We start from the raw sequence: 22485 nt of genomic DNA, 5'->3' as shown, positions 1-22485 counted from the left end.
CCCCCGTCGCCTGCCAGCCCGCCGGCTGGCTCTGAGGCGGCGGCGTTGCAGAGCGTCTCCTGCGCATGCGCAGGAGACGCTCTTGCACTTTCGGGGGGATTTAAACATCCCCCCGAAATTTTTAAAAACTTTTTGTATTTTTGTGCACACGTGGGGACTGGCCCACGTGTGCACAAACCTCCCCCGGCCCCCCAGCTGCCCCCTCCGTGCTGATTTAAGTATCCGCACGGAGGGGGCAAGTTGGCTATTAGATATATAGATAATGTTTCAGTACATAGCAGAGAAGAAAAAGTGGCAAAATACATTAACAGAACTGAGCTCGTATGGATATCAGACACTGCCCGAAGGACTGGAATGAACTCAGCTTTGGAAAATCTGGTATTGTTCAAAGAAAAGGAGGGAATTTGGGGGGGGGGGTTTGTATGGAGTGCATAGCTTCAGCCAAAGTAGAAGAGTAGCAACACAAAGCTTGAAAAATGCATTAGCTCAAAACCCCAGTGGTAAGACAAAATTGCATCATGCTCATATAAACGCTAAAAAAAAATTAAAAATTGCAAAGTAACAAACCACTCGGTTGGAGCCAGACTAAATTGGCAATTTCTACTGATTCCCACATCCTGCTACAGATCCACTCATGCTGTTCCTCAGACTCTCCTATCATCTTGAACAGCATTTTGTGGAGATCAGTGGGCTGCAGTTGGAGGGAAAAAGCAGGAAAGTTCTGTTCCAGTGGTCCAAAATTTACTTTGGATCCAACCAACTATCATTTGCAACTTAATTTTCTATAAAAACTGACAAACCCTAACAAATATGCATATCATAAATAAACATATAATAAATACAGGAACACAAATACTTACGTTACATTCACCTAAAAAGCCATCTGTTCAAACAGGATGTTGGGAATTTATCATTAAAATCAGCCTCCTTACTGAAAAATTGGAAAACATAAAGAAAGGTATGGCAGAGACTTGCAGCACACATCACACTGCCCTTTCCTCCCAGTGCTGTGACTGTGCCAGACATCGACACAAGTTTGCACAGCAGCCAAGAGTAGAATTAACGGGGGGGGGGCCCTTCTTGCTTTGAGAGTGGGTGCAAAGATTTCCCCATGTCACTGAGTGGTGAGTGATAACACTGGGTGGAAGGGTTATTCCACTGTCTATTTCCCCAGAGCCTGCAAAATTTTATTTTTATTTTTACAAAATTTATTCCATCCTTTTGCCCTTAGAAAATCCTCCAAGGCAGCTAACAAATTACAATATACATACGAAAATCACATTTTAAAATCACTAAAACCCACAAAATCACCTCTTTAAAATAATCAAAAGCTGGTAAAAGGCCCTCCTGACACAGCTGCCACCTGCTTATCCAGTCTTTTTGAAACTTGGCAGGTTCTCTACCTCAAAAAACAGCCGCCCCAGATACCCCTAGACTGATTCTAGATTGATAGCTATGGGGCTTATTGACTATAATGGTCCTCACAGGCTACAATGAAGCTGGAAAAAATGATTATTTTTTGCACACCCTATTGTGCTTTTCAGTATGATTTGTAAACTGCCTTGACTCACAGGGAAAAGTGGGATATAAATATTTGAATAAATAAGTAGTTTGGGCAGGGTGATAACATTTAAGCAACTTCCTGTTTGTTAGGTTAGGCAGTAGGGTTGCCAGCCTCCAGGTGGGGCCTGGGGATCCCCTGCTTTTACAACTAATTTCCAACTGACAAAGATCAGCTCCCCTGGAGAAAATGGCAGCTTTTTTAAAATGGCCCCCCATAGGGGATTTTTTAATTTGCATTTACTAAAAACTACAACGAAATTAAGGAGGGAATCTACACACTATAGGAGAAAGAAAAGAAAACCCAGTAAAACCCAAGGGTTGGCAGTCACATACAGCTTGTAAAAAATTTGCTTAACAATAGTAAAAAGCTTTCTTTAACACTGAGAGTGATCAATCATCATCATAGCTTGTAGAAACATCCCAACAAATCTGACTATATGAAGAGTAGTCCAGGAGAATCACTATTTAACTTAGACACAAATTACAGAGAACAATGCCATCTCATTTAACCATTATTTTTCCCTCCACCATTAAAAGCAAATTAACAATAAGTCTCCCTCAGTGGATATAACACAATCTCATTTTCTCTTCCATTGCTGTTTTCCTCTTTCTTCTTCCCTGTGGCACCATCTTGCTGTATCAGGAACTGGCCATCTCAAAACAAAGTCCCTTCTCCTTTTTCCAGAATTGTTCCACTTAAATTCTCGTCTTCAATCATAGGGGTCGTTCCAATTTGCTTTTCACTGCCTGACTTGAAGAGAGTATCTCGAGAAAACGGCAGCTTTGAAGGGTGGACTCTATGGCATTGGACCATGCTGAGGCCCCTCCCTCCCCAAACCCTGCCCTCTCCTGGATCCACCCCCAAAGTCTCCAGATATTTTCCAACCCAGACCTGGCAACCCTATTAGGCAGGGTTTTGACAGCGATTGTTCCTCCTTTGTTATACTTGACCTGTAATGCTGGTTGTCATATTTCACTAAAAAAAACCCAAAGTAGACTGCAAGAGTTCCCCCCCCCCCAAAGTCCTAGTTCAAAGTCCAATTGGAAAAAGCAACAGGCATAACAAAATGCATGGTATGATCATTATTTTGGGGAATATCTAACAATCATTCAAAACCAGTAACAGATTTTACAGACCCATTCAAGATGGAAACCTTTAAGAAATGCAGAAACTAATTTCAGCATTAAAAACGCATTGCAGCAAACAAGGCACAAACATCCCCTCTTCCTTTTTTGTGTGTAGAAAAAAATTGATTAAAACTGTTGTATTATTTGAGAACTGTTTTCAGTGTAGCATACTACACTGCTAAGTACAACAAGAATTTCAGTGATACTGAAAGACTCTTGGTATTGTAGATAAATTGGATGTCCAAGAAAGAAATTTATAATCAGCATAAAAGGTGCAAAGAATTTGTACTGTGTTACATCTGTGATACAAATGAACCACTGTGTGAAGTGCAAGACCAAAATTACATTAAATTGTAGCTGGAAGGAACCAATGATAAAGTAAGGGTGGAGGAGCTGATATTAAACCCAAGATACACAAAGAAATAAAGTCTTCTTATCTTGAAAAGCCATTGCAGAAGGATATTTGGAAGCCATTAAAATTAACTCCAAAATCTTTCAAACCAGCTGTCTGCTGATCTTGGTATCGGATTAGATGGAACAGCTATTATGGTCAATGTTGAAAATGGATTGATGCAGAAAATGCAGCAGAATTTCCTTCATCTAAGTGTCATTCACTGTATTGCTCACCGATTAAGCTGGTTTCAAGGCACACGGTTTCCAAATAATTGAAACTGTCAACAAAGAGTGCCAGATGAGTGAAGTCATACTAGGAGAAAACTCTTGTCAAAAGAGCCCTATGGTTAGGTGAGCCACATTAAATACAGTTTTCCTGTAGTTGTTGAAGCTCAAAAGACTTGTGTTCTCTGAAAAAGCAATTTGTGTTGGCAATGTAGACTTTGGCTCATGAAGTATGTTAGGGCCCCTGAGAAACACACTCTCTTGACTTGCTTGATTTTAGCAACATTGCTGAAACAAAGAGAAGCCATTAATATATGGAGAAAAGCAGATCCATAGAACCAGAGTACATATCATGCAATATTTTCCCATTCATTCCTGGGAGAAAGAAAGACAGAAGCAGAGTTTTTGCAGACATCTTTAGCAAAGAAACAGGACAGAGCTTTTTTGTTTTAAAATATGTAAAGATTTGTTCATTGCCTGCAGTTTCTCTTATTTTATTGAAAAATACTCTTCTGGCAATTTCCTCCAAAGATCCTTCATGTAAACATCACTTTTTCCACTTTTGTTGTTGTTCAGTCGCACAGTCGAGTCCGACTCTTCGCGACCCCATGGACCAGATCACACCAGGCCTTCCTGTCTTCAGTCATCCTCTGAAGTTTGCTCAATTTCATGTTCGTTGCATCTATGACACTGTCTAACCATCTCATCCTTTGCCGTCCCCGTCTTCTTTGACCTTCAATCTTCCCCAGCATCAGGGTCTTCTCCAGTGAGTGCTCCCTTCTCATTTGGTGGCTAAAGTATTTGAGTTTCAGTTTCATTATCTGGCCTTCCAGGGAACAGTGAGGGTTGATATCTTTGAGGATTGACTGATTTGATCTTCTTGAGTCCAAGGGACTCTCAAGAGTCTTCTCCAGCACCATAGTTCAATAGCATCTATTTTTTTCACTATCATCTACTAAAAAAATATGAAAATACCTTTTTAAAAAGTTTCCTGTAAAATATTTGCATCTTTAAGGAACAGAAGAGCTGTGAGTCTGTTGTAGTATGTATAAGTAAAACAAGATGCTACTCTATTTTTGTTTTGTTCCTGTAGTGGTCTTGAACAAGCAACTACGGTAACTCAGGAACAAAATTAGAATAAATTTGTTACTAAAGAATGAAGGCAGTAAGTCCCCCATGTAAGAGCAATGTGCCCCCCCCCCCAATTCTTCTAATGTTCACTTACTGGTTCCTTACTTTTTGCCTCCATGTCATTTCTTCCATGCAAGAGTCCATATTCTATAAAGTGTCACATCTCAGGATGAGAAGAATTCATGTTGTCAGGAGTTGCTAAGGCTCAAGCTATACATTATGTACAAAAACAGATGAAGAATACTATTGGTTGTGCACACAATCTTTTGCTGTGCTTTACAGACTTTCCTTCATTTGCCTTTCAAAAACTTACTATTTCCCTTTTGGAAAGAAGGAACTGAGATTAAAAGTATCTTGCCCCAGGCTACACAGTCCATACATTAACAGTTCTAACAATAACTTATAGCATGTTCATAATTACCACTGAGAAACAATAAGCTCTCTGTCCAGACTCAAGAAACAGTTTGGTGGAAAGCAGACTGGAGTACGGAATCCCAGCTATAGTCAGATTCCAACAAAATAAAATTGGTGGAAATTCCTTTTTCAGTTTTGTTTGCAGAGGAGAGAAAAATCATAGGAATGAATAATTCGGTGGCAAATGAACCTTCAGCTGAATTTGATAAGAAATTTCTTTTTAACAGAGTTTCCTGGAAATTTTGTTGGTTACAAAGCAAGTGTTTAATGCAATTACTTAGACACTACATTACAAAAATATTTCTTTGTTTTAAAGAAACAAACAAAAACAGAACAAACCATATCTGAGTGTCTTGTAAAGCTACACTCTGTCAGGTAAAGGCAAAGGTGCAACAACATGGGAGGCAGCACAACGTATTCTGACTGACATTTATCTGCCCTCCATGAGTTGAGAAGGAACAGAAGTTGTCAAACAGACAGCCATGCTCTCCTCCAGGGACCCCTCTTGAGCCTGACATGTCTGTTTGCACTTCAGTAAACTGTGAAGGAGTTAAAACTATCCCTCAACATGTGGCTTGGAAAAGTTTTTGCACATCTGTGATGCTTCTATATTATTCTGCTGCATGGGTTTTTAATTGATTTAGTAAAACATATACTTAATTAATAGGGGCATCAATGAACCATTACATCTTTATTTTCTGCTACAGTCCTTCAAATACAGCTGAATTCAGAAATTAATTAGACGGATTCATGGAAAATGAAACCTAAAGTGCCAGATTGATACATTTTGTCCAAACAAATGGGCCCTCCTTCTCAAAAAGAATACAAAAAGGTACACCTAAGAATGGAAGAATTGTTCCTTTTGTCATCTGTAGGCAATGTGGAAGATTTGCTTTCTTTGGCTTATTGGAGTGATACTATTTTGGTAAATGAAGTCTTATAGATAGCCTTTTAGAATAAACCCTCTTTCTCCCCCCTTCTATGGGAAAGATCAAGAAAAGCAAACGCTTAGCTTAGTTCCCACCTTGCATAAAGTTGGCATATATGTGAGTTGAGACCTTTGTTCTGCTCTTCCTCATTGAAGGGGGAAGTAAGGAACATAGTTCCTATGCTCAGCATCAGTGGTAAGCATCACGGTGCACCTGCAAAACCCAGGCATACTGAACAGAGTCCCTAAAGCAGACCACTGACACTAGGTCTAGTGCAGTTGTCTCATGAGCGGTTAAACTACATGTTGTGACTGGATGATCCAGCGTTAATATCAAAAGGCTACTGATCCCAACAACAGCTTGGGGTGATTTTTAATCAGGGATTCCCCTCATGCCTAGGTGCTTTTTAACAGTAAAGAACAGTATGTCAGATATCCCATGTGTTGTTTGAACAAGTATTAGATGTGTGTCCGAAGTGACCAGAAGCAGGGCAGGGCTGCAGAGAGGGACAAAGGAGTCCCCCAATGTATTGGCTAAAGTTACTGGACAAACAAGGTTGTGCCTGTCCCACCATTAACTTTTGACTGTCAGGGCACTGGCTTACCAATCAGACAAGAGACTCATTTGCCTTTCTGAATCAGCATTTATCGTTATTAATGAGTATGTCATCATTAAACACTACATGCTAAACTATATAATAACTTATGTCACTGCTTATGTCAAACACGAGAGCCAGTTTGGTGTAGTGGTTAAGTGCGCGGACTCTAATCTGGGAGAACCAGGTTTGATTCTCCACTCCTCCACTTGCACCTGACTGGATGACCTTGGGCAAGCCATAACTCTGGCACAGCTGTTCTTGAAAAAGAACAGTTTCTGTCAAGAGTTCTCTCAGCCCCACCTACCTCACAGGGTGTCTGTTGTGGGGAGGGGAAGGGGAAGGAGTTTGTAAGCCGCTCTGAGACACCTTTGGGTAGTGAAGGGCAGGGTATAAATCCAATCTCTTCTTCTTCTTCTGCTCCATGCACTTAAATATGCTATGTTCCTATTGATGCAAACAATGATGAAAACAACCGTGATGTAGTATTATGAAAATATATTTAGACTGTTGTTTTGCAGTGAGTAGTGTTCTTCTTCAACAAGTAACAAGTTTTGCAGTGAGTAGTGTTCTTCTTCAACAAGTAATAAAGATGTACGCATACACTACGGAAATTGCATATACTCCCGTTTCACATAACAGCTTTTTCACCGTGTGCTGCGTAAATACCATTAATTTACAAGTCAACAATTCTTTTTTCAATTTATATTTTTTATTGAAGTATTAAGATTGCATACAAATAATAATAGCATGTAAATACACTTCAAGTTTAACATGAGATATAGAGTAAGAGCAGTAGTGTAATTTTTACATCAATACAATTTCATATCTATGACTTCTAATATGTGACTATCTGTAAGTAAAAGTTGTAAGTTATAGCTTTACAGATGATAAGATAAAGAGTAATAAGACTTTGTAGATGTTAGAGCGCATTCTTGCCTGTAGGAGTAATTGATCTGTTAGGCTATAATTTTACCTATGATATGTCATATTCTTATAATTTGACTATGATGATTACTGTTCTTCACCTTTATAGCCATTTGGTGTAGTCTTCCCAAGACGGTGGCACAATTCGTTCTTTTTCCAAAAAGGTAAGTATAGGAAACCACTTTGCACTAAACTTCAGATCAGGCTGGCCTGTTTTCGCTGTATTGCATCTCCCAGTTATGCTCTCCATTATGTACTGATCCCAGAGCTTTTGGAACCAATCCTGACTTGTAGGTGATTTAGGGTTTTTCCATTTTGAGGCTATTGATAATCTTGCCGCATAGAGCATCGTTTTTAGGATACTTTTATGGTGGTGCTGATCAATTTTTTCCGGCCAGACCTCTAACATTAAATGTTCCGGAGTGTAGGAAAGTTCTATGTCCGTGATTTGTTTTATTTTTTCCAGGACTTCTAACCAGAATGGGCGGAGTTCGTTGCAAAGCCACCAGCAATGGGCAAAGGAGCCTATTTGACCACAGCCCTTCCAGCATAATGGTGAGTATTGTTTGGTTATTTTTGATATGGTTTGAGGGGTAAGATACCATTTTGTGTGTATTTTTAATCGGTGGAGATCTATTGAGTATGACTTGGAGTCTGAGTTGGAAGAGTTCCATATTTTGCTCCAGACCCGGTCATCTAATTTTGTCAGGCATTCTGTCTGCCATGCTCGTTGATATGGGAGAGTGGTGGAATCAAAAATGTCCATTAGCGTTTTGTATGTGTGGGAGATCAATCCTCTGTTTTGTCCATTAAATTGTTTGATGATGACTTCTAGTTTTGTGAGTGGTTGGTTCATTGATTGTCTAAATTTGCCTTGTGTCGTTGCATGCTGAATTTGAAGGTAAGTATACCATGGGATTTTGTGTTTAATTTTGGCTTCTAGTAATGTTTTAGGGTAGAGACCTTCTTTGGTTAGGATATCACTAAATCTATAGAGGTGAGCTTTCTTCCAAGATGAGGCTAAGTCTCGTGGTATTAAATTATGAAACCAAGGTTGAGAGGTAAGTGTGGTAAATCTAGATATTGTCGGAAGGAGTTTGTGTTTGATTTTTTTCCAGTAATGCATGGAAGGATTTATGAATTTGTTTTGTTTGAGATGAGTATTTATCTTGGTGTCATTACCCCATATTGGAATGTCAATGTTAGGTGTACCAGATAAATCCGCCGTCAGATTTACCCAAGGTGGAATGTTTTGAGTCCTTTGCATTTTAATTATATTTGTTACTAGAGTTGCTTTATAATATATGTGGAGATCTGGAAGTCCAAACCCTCCTCTGTTTTTGGCTCGGCGTAGAATTTTATGTCCTATGCGGGGTTTCTTCTTGTTCCACAAAAACTTCTTTAGTGTTGCTTGCCATGAGTTTAGGTCTTTAGTTGGGATAGTAATGGGCAACATTCTAAATAGAAACAGGAATTTCGGTAATATGAAGGATTTGATTAAATGGAATCTATCTAACCAAGGCAGATGAAGCTTTTCCCAGCTTTGTATATCTTGTAAGATTCGTTTGTGGGTTTTATGATAGTTGTTTGGCAACAGTTTGTTGAGATTCGTTGGGATGTCTATGCCTAAGTACCTGAAAGAGTCAGTAATTAAAGCAAAGTTGTGAGTCTGTGTTAGTTCATTTTTGACTTCTGAGGATAGTAAGATTGGAAATATTTGCGTTTTTGAGTCATTAACTGTAAGACCAGATATTGTTTTGAAGGATTTTAGCATTGATTTCAGCGGGGGTATTGAATTTACAGGATCTGTTATGTACAACAACATGTCATCTGCAAAGAGGGACAGTTTATGTTCCACTTGCCTAGTTGATATACCTTTAATGTGTTCATTGGTTCGGATCGCTTGGGCCAAGGGCTCGATTGCTATGGCGAAAAGGAGGGGAGACAGAGGGCAGCCCTGTCTCGTTCCCTTTTCCAGCTTTATAGGGTTGGATAAAGAGCCATTTATCTTTATTTTCATGTTTGGGTTTTTATATAAACTTTGAATGGTTTTGATAAATTTGGGGCCAAAATTCATCTCTTGGAGAGTGTGAAATAGATATTTGAAAGAGACCGTATCAAACGCTTTTTCGATATCAAGGGAGAGGAACGCTGCTGCAATTTTGGAGTCTAGACAATGTTGTGCTAGTTGTAGTGTTCTTAATGTATTATCGGAAAGATCCCTGTTAGGTATAAATCCTGCTTGATCGTGATGGATGTAGTTTGGTATGAAAGTGTTAATCCTTTTGGCCAATATCGAGGAAAAGATTTTCTGGTCCTGGTTGAGGAGGGAGATTGGGCGATATGAAGTTGTGGACATTGGATTTCTATCTGGTTTCGGGATCACTACTGTGTTTGCAAATTTCCAGGAGGTAGGTATATCTCCGGTGTCCAGGATATGGTTAAACGTTTTAGCCAATTGTTTGGTCAGGAGACTTTTGAATTTTTTATAGAATTCCGATGGGAATCCGTCCGGTCCAGGAGTTTTCCCATTTTTAAGTAGCCTAATGGTGTCTGTTATTTCTTGTTCTGTAATGGGAGCTTCCATGAAATTTTTGTCTACTTCTGATAGTTTTGTGTGTATCGGGAATTTATTTGATTCCGATTGGAAGGTAGGTTGGTCTATTGGGGTCTGAGAATACAATTCTGTATAATATTCATGAAATCTTTGTAAAATCTTGTCAGTTTGGGTTTCTATGTTCCCTAGTTTGGTTGCAATTGCGGAGATGTGTCTGTTTCTGGCCTGTTCTTTTACTTTATGAGCAAGAAGTTTTAGATTGCGTGGTGATTTAACCCAATATTTCTGCTTAACATAAAGCAGTTGTTTTTGGATCATGGAGGTTTCTAATATTTCCAGTTTCTTTCGTTCAGCTTCTAGTTTAGTCCTAATGATTGGTGATCCTTTTTTTTGTGTTTTTTATCTAATAGTTCAATGTTTTGTATGACTTCCGACTTTAATTGTTCTTTTTCTCTTTTCAGGTGTGAGGCCTTTGATATTATCGAGCCCCGGATCACCGGTTTTAGGGCATCCCAGACCGAGCAGGGCGAAGTCTCCTGATTGTCATTAATCTGTAAATAATTTTTGATTTCATTTTCCAGGTGTTCTGTGAATAGTTGGTTGTTCAATAAATTTACATTCAAAGACCATTGTGTGTTTGTCGTTCTTTTGGATGGGTTTTTTAAATTGCATATGAGTAGATCATGATCTGACCATCTGTGAGGTGTAATGTTGACACTGTCCACTTGTGATACAAGAGAGGAAGATAGTAAGATAAGATCTATTCTGGAGTGGACTGTGTGGCTTGTTGAAAAGTAAGTATAGTCGTGTACACCTGGGTGTTTCAATCTCCAAATGTCGGTGAGGTTGTGCGCTTTCAATATGGAATCTAACTTGGTAAGTCTGTTTTTAGGTGTAGGATGATGAGAGGTGTGGTGGGATTTGTCTAAGAACTTATCTATAATGTAATTGAAGTCTCCTCCCAGCACAATATCGCCTTCAGCGAAATTCTGGAGGAGGGTAAGAGTGGATTCGATGAATTGGAGCTGTCCTTCATTAGGAGCATACAATGTGGCAATGGTCAGCTTATTATTGTTTAGCATGCCTTTTATGAAAAGGTATCTACCATTAGGATCTGACTTACTTTGTTCCAACGTGAAGTGTATGTTACGGGAGAGGAGTATTGCCACCCCTCGTGAATTTGAGGTGCCTGGGGCTAAGAATTGTGTCGGGAATTTGGGGTTTTTAAAAACCAGATTATTTGATTTTTTGAGGTGTGTTTCCTGCAAGAGGATGACATCAGGATTCAGTTTCATCAAGTCAGTAAGGACTCTGCGCTTCTTAATGGGGTGGTTCAATCCCTTTACATTACTTGTTATTACTTTAATACAGTCAGCCATGATCTTAATGGTTATTGCAAAGTAAGTATCCTACCTGTTGGCGTATAAATCTTGAATAAGGTTGTAGAAGATGATGATGTTAGGACTCTTGGGAAGACTTCACCAATACGAGTAGAGATGGGTGTTCAGAAGATCTGTTATCTAACAGGGTATGTTTGGTAATGGAGAAAATCAAATATATATAGTTAATTGCTGGAGATAGAATGATCAGATCAACTTATTAATTGATTAGTATTATAAAAACAGTGGTATATATGTATTTAAATTAAAAAAGAAATAATAAAAAACAAGTTAATCAGATTAAGATTATTATTTGGAGTCTGTAGTTATTCGAAAAAATACTTCTAAGATGTACGCTTTTTTTTTTCCCTTTTAACTGTAAGTTATTGGAGTCTGTATTTGTTAGGAAAAACAATTCTTAGTCTATCTGACTGTTGATTTAGATTGAGAAAAGATTGTTATTTTTACTGCAAGTTTGAACAGAATGCGTATATATATATCACAATATAGAAGAGTTCAAAATATGTATAATTGAAGATGAAGATTGCTTTGTTGCAATACTTGGTGATAAGATTTTAACAGCGTATGCTTATTTACAGCTAAAACAACAACAATTATAGTCTATCTCTGATCTTCCACCTTCTAGAGTCCAAAGGTGGAAGACTGGGGAACGCCCTGCCCTTGGTTTCTAAGAAACCTCCCCAGCCGTTCATCCAGAGATAAGACTACAAAAATAACAATTAATACAATTGGAAACGGTTACCCCCTCCCCCCCCAACCCCCTCAGAACAAATAATTTCAAAGGTAGTAAAAACAGCAACTTTTAAAAATACTAAAAAACTGGTAATTCATGGAGTAACTGGAACATTTCATTAACATTAGAAAGTTGAGAATATAATCATTTAGATGGGTAAAATAGGAGTCTTGGGGCATCAGTAAGGACGTCTTTCAGTGAGGCACTTGTGAAGGAACGACAGCCTTTTTGCCGCTTCAGAGTTACTGGCTTAATCTGAAATCGATGGTAGACAGCAATGTTGCTTAGCAAGTAGCCAGATCTCCATATCCTATGGCGTGCTGGGCAGTTAGGCATCAGCGGAACTCGATAAAGTCTATGTTGTAGGTGGTCAGTTTTCCGAGTCTTCGGCATCCGAAAGCCCGGGCGACGATGAGGAGTGCCTTCTCTTGTTGGTTTGATTCGTGTACTCCATAGACGGGCAGACATTGAGATGGGATAGAAGTTGTAAGCCTTCATCTTTGTCGGAGATTCTGTGTGTCTTGCCTTTAAAAGTGAACTGTAGAACGAGCGGGGTGTGCCATGTGTACTTAATGTCAGCCTCGCGTAGAGTGGTGGTGATCGTCTTCAGTTCCCGCCGTTTCTGCAGAGCTTCTCTGGGGAGATCCGGGTACACTTCAATGCGTTGGTTCAGATATTTCAAATGACCTTCCTTTCGTGCATGAGTTAAAATTCTTTTACGAAATCTGGTGTCCATGAGTGTAATCATTACGTCTCTTGATGGTCTCGATTTCAGCAGGGACGTGGGACCCAGTCTGAATGCTTTAGTAATCAGTGGAGACTGGTCACTTTCAGTACCCACGACTTGCGCCAGCCAGGTCGACAGATGGAACGCTAAATCACCTTCTTTTTCAATGTTCTCTTCCAGTCCTCTCAATTTTAAATTATTTTGACGTAGAGACAGATCTAATTTCATTGTTTTTTCTGCTAAAATCTCTTCAGCTTGCTGCATTTGCTGAATGTTATTTTGGTTAGCTATACTATTTTGGATCGCCATTTCTGCAGTATGATTGGTCTTAGTCAGGTTTTTTTCAGTGGTCTCCACACGATCATATAAAGGTTTAAACATGGAATTCACATGAGTGAAAAAGTTTTGTTCCATAGACAATAATGCCTCCTTTAGATCTGCGGCCGTTATGGGCGCGATTTTATCGGCTTCTGAAATGGCGGTCGCCATTTTGAGTACAGGTTGATCTTCGGGGCCCAGAGTGTTGATCGGTTTCAGAGATTCTGACCTGCTCTTGTCTTTTTTCTGTTTCTTCACCAGGGGTAGTGCGGTTTTCGGTGCTTCTTTCTCCATGTATGTAAGATTTTTTCGTTGCTGCTAAGTTCGATTTCAGGGGGGTGGCGGGCTTCGGGTTCGGCGGAGCCAAGGGTTTAGGCAGCCATTTCCCTTAGTCCCGCCCCGGAAGTCCAAGTCAACAATTCTAATCTGTGAATAAACACTCAAACATTCTTCCCACTGCAATGAAACAAATTCTTTCTCTCTGTTGTTTCTACATGTTCCTATTGATGGCTGAGAGAGCCCCAAGATTATGTGTTGCCCTGGGTTCTGAGTTACCTCTCTGCAGCCCTGAGAAAGGGTTCTGGTGTTACTGAGCAGCTGAGATGGGAAAAGGAGGCTGCTACACCTGATCTTTTGGCTGCCCCAGGGTACCATCCACTGTTAGTCTGCCACCCCATCACCACAGCGGCTGCCCCAGATGAGAAAGGGCTGACTGGAAGCAGTGAGGAGGATGAGCAACATGAGAGCAGCGCCACTTAAGGGGGAGGGAGGAAGGAATGAAAGAGTGAATCCTGACCCACAGGCATAAAGAAAGGAGGGGGCTCAACTACAGGAATCGTCTTCTGCCAGGGTTGCTTGCTCCTACCCTGCTGTAGACTTGGTTGAGATGATAGTATTTCAACATTGTATACACACTTATTTTATACACCCTTATATCAGTTTTAGCTTCAAGACCTACCTAAGTTAGTGACTTGGCTAAGATTAGTGAACATAATCAGAAAATTAAACCTGTCTGCTTTACTTCTAACTCTTTTTACTGAATCAACATTCCTTTCCAGACACACATACATACATCAGCATTCTGAGTTCCAAAACCTTTGATACAATCTACTTTTTTCCTTTATTGAAGAATACTATTTAAATTTTAATGAATCTGCCTAGGCTTCATGATGGTGAACCCATGCCATCTTAATTAGTCACCAATCTTGAAAGGGGGGGGAGTGAACTGTTTACTAGCAAGCCACAAGTGGTTAAGACGCTGAACTGCAGGCTATGGAAGGTCAGTAGTTCAGCAGTTCGAGACCCGGGTGCCGCATGACAGAGTGAGCTCCCGTCTCTAGTTCCAGCTCCTGCCAACCTAGCAGTTCGAAAGCAAGAAATTGCAAGTAGATAAATAGGTACCACTTCGGTGGGAAGGTAACAGCGTTCTGTGTGCCTTGGTGTTTAGTCATGGTGGCCACATGACCACAGAAACATCTTCAGACAGCGCTGGCTCTTCGGCTTTGAAACGGAGATGCGCACCGCAACCCTAGAGTCGGAATCGACTGGCTTTCGAGCAAGGGAACCTTTACCTTTACTTACAATGTTACCAGCAGAAAATATTAGCCTCTCACAATTTCTCTGAGAAATCTTCTAGCCCTTTCCCTTTCCTAAAAAACAAAACAAAATCTTGGCAATAACAATGCCTAGAAAGTATGTCCAACTGGAAACACCTGTTTTATTGTTTTTTAAACCTTATTGTATTATTTGAGATGTGACCCACCCTGAGCCAGTTCACGGGATGCGTGGGATACAAATATGAAAAATAAATAATAAATAAAATAAATAGAGCACTAAGAGTTGTAAAGCCTACAAGCAAGACTATAATCAGTGCAGCCCTAAGAATTCTACCCTTCTAAATCCATGGGCTTAGAAGGGATAACTCTTTAGAACTGCACAATTATATAACCCCACGTTTAAAGAAGAACCTCTAACTGATATTCAGAAATGTAAGAACAGATTTCAATGTCCATTTTAAAAACCAAAGTCCAGTTTTCCCCCTATGATTTTTAACAGAGCACCCCACAACAAATATAGGCACATATATGATGATGTCCACTGTAGTAATTTACAGTTAATTGTTTACAGATACCATACCAGCAAAAAGAAACATGGGGTCAGTTACTGGATACTGTGATATGCATCTGAATGTTCAAGTGGGAGAATCAAAGACCAGAAAGAAAGGAAAAAGAAACCCACAGATATTGACTCATAAAATGACTGTGCAAAACTATTTGACCTCTGAAATTTCAACGGTTTGTAGGAAGATTATGCAGACACACAAATAAATGGAAATGCATTGCCTATGTCATTTCTCTGATATGTAGTAAAAGGCAACAACAAACTGACATATGCCAAGCAAAACTGATATTTCTTATTTCCTTAGTTTCTCTACAAGAAGAATAGCAAATAAAAAAGCCACAGTCAAAACAGAATGTTTAAATATATGCATCTGAAACTGCTATTCTATACTAGTCTTAGATTTCTGCTGGTCAAATTTAAAATATCCATTTCAGCATTTTCTCATGTGAGATATAGCTGTTTCCCCCCGATTACTGTAACAGCTGAATAACAGAACTGTCAGGCATTTTCTTCCCTGTGCCAACTAGGAAACTGACAGCAAACGTGTATGTTCTCCAGTCCTCTGGTTCTTTAGTACTAGAGATGCCAATTCTAGGCTCTATTTATAACTAAATATTTATATATTAAACAAGAAGATGTAAATAATCAGGTATGCTTGTTGAAATTTCTTTCCAAAGTACACCAGACGTAGGTTTTTAAAAAATGGAAAATACCTATTGGAAATAATACAAAGAATGGATGGAGATGTGTGTATATTGCTATACTAAATAAAACATACCAAAGGCTGTTTAGAAAGTGCAGGAAAGCACCAGCATACCAAGGAAATAAAAGCAGAAAGTGATCTGACATGGGAGAATAAGTGTATGGTGAGAAAGGAAGGAAAGAGCAAAAGGGGAAGAAGCATTTGGGTCAGTGAGACAACTAGAGAGAAAGTAAAGCAATGTACAAAGATTTGAAAATAAATTTAGACTCAGTATGCACCAACTGCAAATCTATATAAGCAAGAATTAGTGTGGGATTCAGGAATCTACTCTGAAAGAAATAGCAAAGGATAAAACACTGATTTAGACAGGTAGTAAAAACTTCTGTGAAAGCTATGAATAATTTCATTGAACGGAATGTATATATGTGACAGTATTGAATTAAAACTTTCTTGTCACTACAGAAGCAAAACTAAAATTAAAATAAATTATGTATTTATTTACTTCATTTATACTCCACCTTTCTCCCCAATTGGGACTAGGGTTGCCAGCTGCGGTTTGGGAAACACCTGGAGATTTCGGGAGTGGAGCCCAGGGACAGTGGGGTTTGGAGAGAGGACGGACCTCAGGAGGGTACAATTCCATCAAGTCCACCCTCCAAAGCAGCCTTTTTCTCCAGCCATGATCTTTATAGTCTGGAGATCAACTGTGATTCTGGGAGGTCTCCAGGCACCACCTGGAGGTTGTGAATCCTATTTACACTACATGCCACCTTACGTGTGTGCATTTGTATTAATTTGCACTAGATAGATTCACGGCTCACTGAAAGTTCTACAGACGAAGCTGCTGAGCCCTCAACTTTAGCAAACAATACTACCAAAATTTTAATATGCTACCTCCAGTGCCAAAAACAGGAACACCACAGGAGCAATTATTTAATAAGGATAGGCAGCAGAAAATAGAAACTGTCCCTGGTATATAATGACACTTGGGGAATACTGAATAGTGCTTCTTCTGAAGCCTCTAATTCTGCCTCTAAGTTCTTCCAGAAAATTTCACAAGAACTGGTCACCCCACTGATTCAGGGAAATGTCTGCATACATATCCTTAAGCATAGTCCACAATTTAGCTTCCAGTTATATACACACAGAGAGAGAGAGAGAGAGAGAGAGAGAGAGAGAGAGAGAGAGAGAGAGAGAGAGACACTAAATTGCACACGATGTTTATAGATTTCACGCACAGAAAGATGCCCCTTTTCCAAGCATCAAGGCAGATAATAATATAAAAAGAATAGTAAAATCAATTTCACAAAATCAATCTAAAAACTCCTCATGGCCCCATCAGGAGGGTATTTTCCCCTTTCCCAAAAAGCCCCCAGTGATCTCCAGAATAACTTTGCATTACAGCCTCACTGGAAAGCAGGGAAGATAGGTTCTACCCCCTCCCCACAAAATTACTCCTGCAAATACCCTTGTAAGGTCCTGGTTTGAAGTGATATGAACTGAGTCTCATGACATGATAAAACCTGGAGCCTCATGATTTGACTACTGATCAAATAAAGAATAACTGACAGCCTGTGCCAGAGACTCAGAAAGGCTTACAGATTTTTTTTTTTAATAAAGGTATGAAATCAAAGTACTATGAAAATTATCTCCTGCTTATTTTCAAACACCAAACACCTGGCTAAATAAAAGCATCTTATGTCTGAAAAACAACTGTGCAAGCAAATGCTCAGTGCCAACAATTTAGCAGAAGGTACTACATACTTAATATTTGTTTCCTGTCACCTTCTCTTTTCTGAACTAGACAGTTTCTAGTAGATGTAGTTACAGAAGTGTGGATTCTTCATTCTCAAAAGCAAGAAGCAAGAGGTCAACATCCAAGGTAGCCAGCTTTGCACCTGAGTGAAAGTTTCTTCTCTAGCGGGAAAAGGGCTTTTAAAAATGCATTCAGGTGGGTAGCTGTGTTGGTCTGAGGCAGCAGAACAAAGTTTCATTCCAGTGGCACCTTTAAGACCACCTTTAGGACCACACAAAAGTATTTAAGTATTTAAAAATGTATGATAGTCATTTTCTTCTTTAAAATCTCTGAGAGCTGCAAATTCAGGGAATATTTAAAATATTCATCTTTTTTCCCACTGGTTTTCATATTTGCCAAACCTGATCTCATTTTTGTTTTGTGAATGAGTGTGCCAAAATAACATTGCCCCTAAAAGCTACCCACCTTGATCTACCTAAAAGCTTGAAATATTCTTAGCTGCTTTAGGAGCAGAGGCATTAGCAGCAAACTGTTCATGCTGACTCTAATGCAGAGTGAGAAGAGTGGTGTGTTTGCTTGTTCAGTTTCTTTCTGAAAGAATAAGCTTTATAAGAAAGTAAGATTTCAAAATTGTACTGGACATTAACTTCAGAGTATATAGATGCTAGTCCTGTTACAAGTTTTAGCACAAGTACTTTAGTACAGTACTTTATTATTGTATATGGTACACCATTTTCCAGGCCTGTTTGTAGCATACATTCAACTCTGTGTGCTATCAAGATAAAGCTTACAGACGTCTTTCCCGATACTCCTTCCCGTCAACTGCTAATGTTTGCATCAGGGGAACCCATGCTGCTTCAACTCTGGCATATCCCTTATTCTGGTTTTTGAACCTAGTGTTCTCTATATTTTAGATATGTGTAATGGATGTCATAGAACAATCTTGACAACTATTACAATATTTTAATATCTTTACTATATTTTGACTCAAGGCATAAAGTTTAAATTAAAAGGCCTGATGTAACAACAATCAATTGATTTGAATCTGGTGGAAGGAAAAGTATTCTGTAACTGACAGTCAAAAACAAATTTGTGACCATTTCTTTGTCTTATGCACATAGTATGTATATTTGCAGATCTTAAAGTGACTATTCTAAAAGTGAATTTAAAGAAAGGACACAGCAGGAGACTGCTGAGATACCACTATAACCACTGGCCAACTCCCACCTTATCCTGGGTTTAGCCCAGCCCAGTGGCATGGCTAGGGGGGTTCCCAGGGGTTCCTAGGCCCCCCTAAATGTCTGGGGAGCCCCTTCCTAAACCCCACATGGCTCTTCCTCTGTAGATAGTGACAATGGCCTGTGATGTCACTGGCTTCTCCCTATGATGTCACTGGGCCTCGGTTTTTGAAAGGACCTAGCATAGCAATGCCTCTGTCCCAGCCCCACCCCCTGGGAAATTGGAAAGTCTGTGCCCTGGGAACACATTGTGTCTTTTGCAGACTTGTGGTCGGGTGGCTTTTTTTTAACTCGAACTATTAGTTTGGGAGGAGCTACATTGCTCTCAATCAAAGTGGCAAGAGTTTTCCCTGTGATGTATGTCTCAGAAAGTGAGAACCCTGAGAAATTAGTCTGGCAGAGTTCAGAGACAAATTCCTTCGGAGCATAGAGGGAGGGCATCACTCAAATCAAAGTTAAGATAAAAGGGTATCAAAGGGGAGAACAGAGTATGGTCCACACTGGAGCTAAACTACCAGTTCAGAAATATCACATACAGCCCTTTGTAGACTTTAGGGCTTCAAATGGCAGCTGGAGGTGGACATATAGTAATGTCATATGTGGGAACTCCCTGCCAATGGAGAGCTCAGGAAGAAGACTTCTTACCTAGCCTTATCCTTCATGTACTGTGTATGCCATGGAGATTTATTTTTTAACACAAGGAAGGAATAAAAATTTAAGATTACCCACCTGAAGTGGTACACTCAGGAAAGCTTGCAATACAGCATACATCTGAAAGTGTAGTTCAGTTTCATAAGTGAACATTTAAAACATTGTTCAAACATTTATTTATGTAAAACATGTTTATGCCACTTTCCACCTGATCAGGGTCCCCAAGGCATCACACATAAAAACATTAAAACATTTGAACAATTAACATTTAAAATGATAAAAAAATAATTCACTAAAAACATAAACAAACAATATCAGAACTATTGAGGAGGGCCAGAGTCAGTTATTGGGGTATGCCAAAAGAAACAGAAAAGTCTTCACCTGCTAGTGGAAGACACCAATAGAGGGAAACAGAGAATTTCCCTGGGGAAGCAGTTCTAAAGTTTTGGCGCCACAACCACGAAAGCCCTTTCTTAGGTTGACACCCATCAAGCCTCAGATGGCAGGGGCAACCAAGCAGTGTCTCTGAAGATGACCACAGTGAACAGGTAGGGTCATATGGGAGAAGGCAATCCATAAGGTATGTTCATCCCAGGCCATGCAGGGTTTTAAAGGAAGCAAATTGGAAGCCAGTACAGATGGAACAAGCCTGGAGAGATATGGTCCCTATGACCCACTCCAGTCAACACTTTGGCTACAGTATTCTATACCAACAGCAACTTCCAGACAGTCTTCAAGGGCAGACCCATATACAGTTTAGTGCAGTAATCTATTCTAGATGTCACCAAGGCATACACTACTGTGGCAAGATCTTTTCTGCCCAGGAAGGGCTGCGGTTGGCTCACCAGCTAAAACTGGTGAAAGGCACCCCTGGCCACTGTTGCCACCTGTTTATTCAACAGGAGGCCCAGGTCCAGGAGTACTCCCATGATGTAAACATGCTCCTTTAGGGTGATTGCAACCCCATCCAGAATAGGGGATAACCCATTTCCTGGTCAGACCAGGAAATTTGTTGTTGTTCAGTCACACAGTTGAGTCCGACTCTTCGCAACCCCATGGACCACATCACACCAGGCCCTTCTGTCCTCCGTCGTCCTCCGGAGTTTGCCCAACTTCATGTTCAGTGCATCGATAACACTGTGTAACCATCTCATCCCTTGCTGTCCCCTTCTTTTACCTTCAGTCTTTTCCAGCATCAGGCTCTTCTCCACTGAATGCTCCCTTCTCATTTGGTGGCCAAAGTATTTGAGCTTCAGCTTCAGTATGTGGCCTTCCAGGGAACAGTCAGGGTTGATTTCTTTTAGGATTGACTGATTCAATCTCCTTGCAGTCCAAGGGACTCTCAAGAGTCTTCTCCAGCACCATAATTCAAAAACATCTATTCTTCAGCGCTCAGCCTTCCTTATGGTCCAACTCTCGCAGCCGTACATTACTACTGGGAATACCATTGCTTTGACCATACAGACTTTGGTTGGCAGGGTGATGTCTCTACTTTTTATTATGCTGTCTAGGTTTGCCATCGCTTTCCTCCCAAGGAGCAGGCGTCTTTTAATTTCATGGCTGCAGTCACTGTCTGCAGTGATCTTGGATCCCAGGAACGTGAAGTCTGTCACTGCTTCCACCACTTCCCCTTCTATTTGCCAAGGAGTGATGGGCCTGAATGCCACGATCTTGGTTTTTTTGATGTTGAGTTTCAAGCCAACTTTTGAGTTCTCCTCTTTCACCCTCAGCAAGATTTAAAATATTTCCCCATGAAAGGCTAGCACCTACATCCAAAAGATTATAGACCTAGAAAAAGAAATGTGTTTATTACAGTTCCAAGTGGTATGTGGTGGATAGTCACAGCCAACCTATGGCAACCCTATATGGTTTTCAAGGCAACAGATGAACAGAGGTGGTTTGCCATGGCCTGCTTCTGCACAGCAACCCTGGACTGGAGTCTCCAGGCTGACTTCAAGGGCAGACTCATGAAGAGTGCATTACAGTAGTCTTGATCTTACTGTGGAATGGATCCAGGTGGCTAGATCAGTTGAGTCAAAGTGGGAAGCCATCTATTAGACTTGATGAAGTTGGAAGAAAACATATTCTTTTAGGCCTTATGATCTGATCTCAATCTTTTCTGAATTACCCATAGCTTATGATGATCAACAGTAACCCAATCATCTGCCATTTTACATTCCCGTGTTTTAAAAAAATACCAACCTGCAGGGGAGGGGGAACAGGGAAAACACCAGCCGGACTGTTCTCATTTGTTCCAACAAGAATCAAATGTGGGAACTGCAGGCTTATTATTATTACTATTATTATGAATTGTCACAGTCAAATATTTGACTGGTAGATGGTGTTCTGTAATTCAAGATCTAGCCAAGCTGTTAGGAATTACAGAGGTATCTTCTCAGGATTCTTGCTGTTCCAAGCAACACTGTCATCTGGAGCTGAGCTGGTGTTATTTGCTCAATGCCCAGAATGTCCAGGTGTTTCTTGAGACTTCTAGGCACTGCTCCAAGGACTCCAGTGAAAACTGGCATAATGGTCACCTTCTTCTCCCAGAGGCAGTCTATTCATATTTGGTATTTTGTGGTCTTCTCTTGTTCTTTCTTTTGTATTCTGCTGTCTCTTGGGATTGCAGTGTCAATGATCCAAACCCTATTTCTCATTTAAGGGTGTGATGTTCCAAGTAATGATGATAAAGATTAATAATAATAATAATAATCAGGGCTTTTTTCTGGGGTAATGCACTGGAATGGAACTCTAGAACCTCTTCAACAAAATTCTTTTAAAAATGTTTAAAAGTTCACCAGTTTTCAGTATACAGACTGAAAATTTCATTTCCCTCTTGAAAGTACTGGCACATCTTTTTTTTTTTTTTTTTTTTAAAGTGCACCCCTTGATAAGGCTTTGAGGCATGGCCGTCTGTTAGCCGCCCTGAGCTGTTGGATAGGGCGGGATATAAATCCCAAAAATAAATAAATAAAA

General features: G+C 40.0%; 1 long non-coding RNA gene across 1 annotated transcript; it reads left to right on the top strand.

Annotated features, from left to right (window-relative positions):
• The first annotated feature begins 7414 nt into the window (after positions 1–7414).
• On the top strand, positions 7415–10380 carry LOC107109851. Its single transcript, XR_001482491.1, has 3 exons — positions 7415–7469; positions 7772–7860; positions 10324–10380. It is a non-coding gene; the product is annotated as an uncharacterized LOC107109851 (long non-coding RNA).
• The last annotated feature ends 12105 nt before the right edge of the window (positions 10381–22485 follow it).

The sequence above is a fragment of the Gekko japonicus genome, unplaced genomic scaffold (assembly GCF_001447785.1).
Source record: "Gekko japonicus isolate JY-2015 unplaced genomic scaffold, Gekko_japonicus_V1.1 scaffold215, whole genome shotgun sequence".
NCBI classification, from domain to species: domain Eukaryota; kingdom Metazoa; phylum Chordata; class Lepidosauria; order Squamata; family Gekkonidae; genus Gekko; species Gekko japonicus.
The sequence above is the reverse complement of the archived record's forward strand: the minus strand, read 5'-3'. Positions and strand labels throughout refer to the sequence as shown.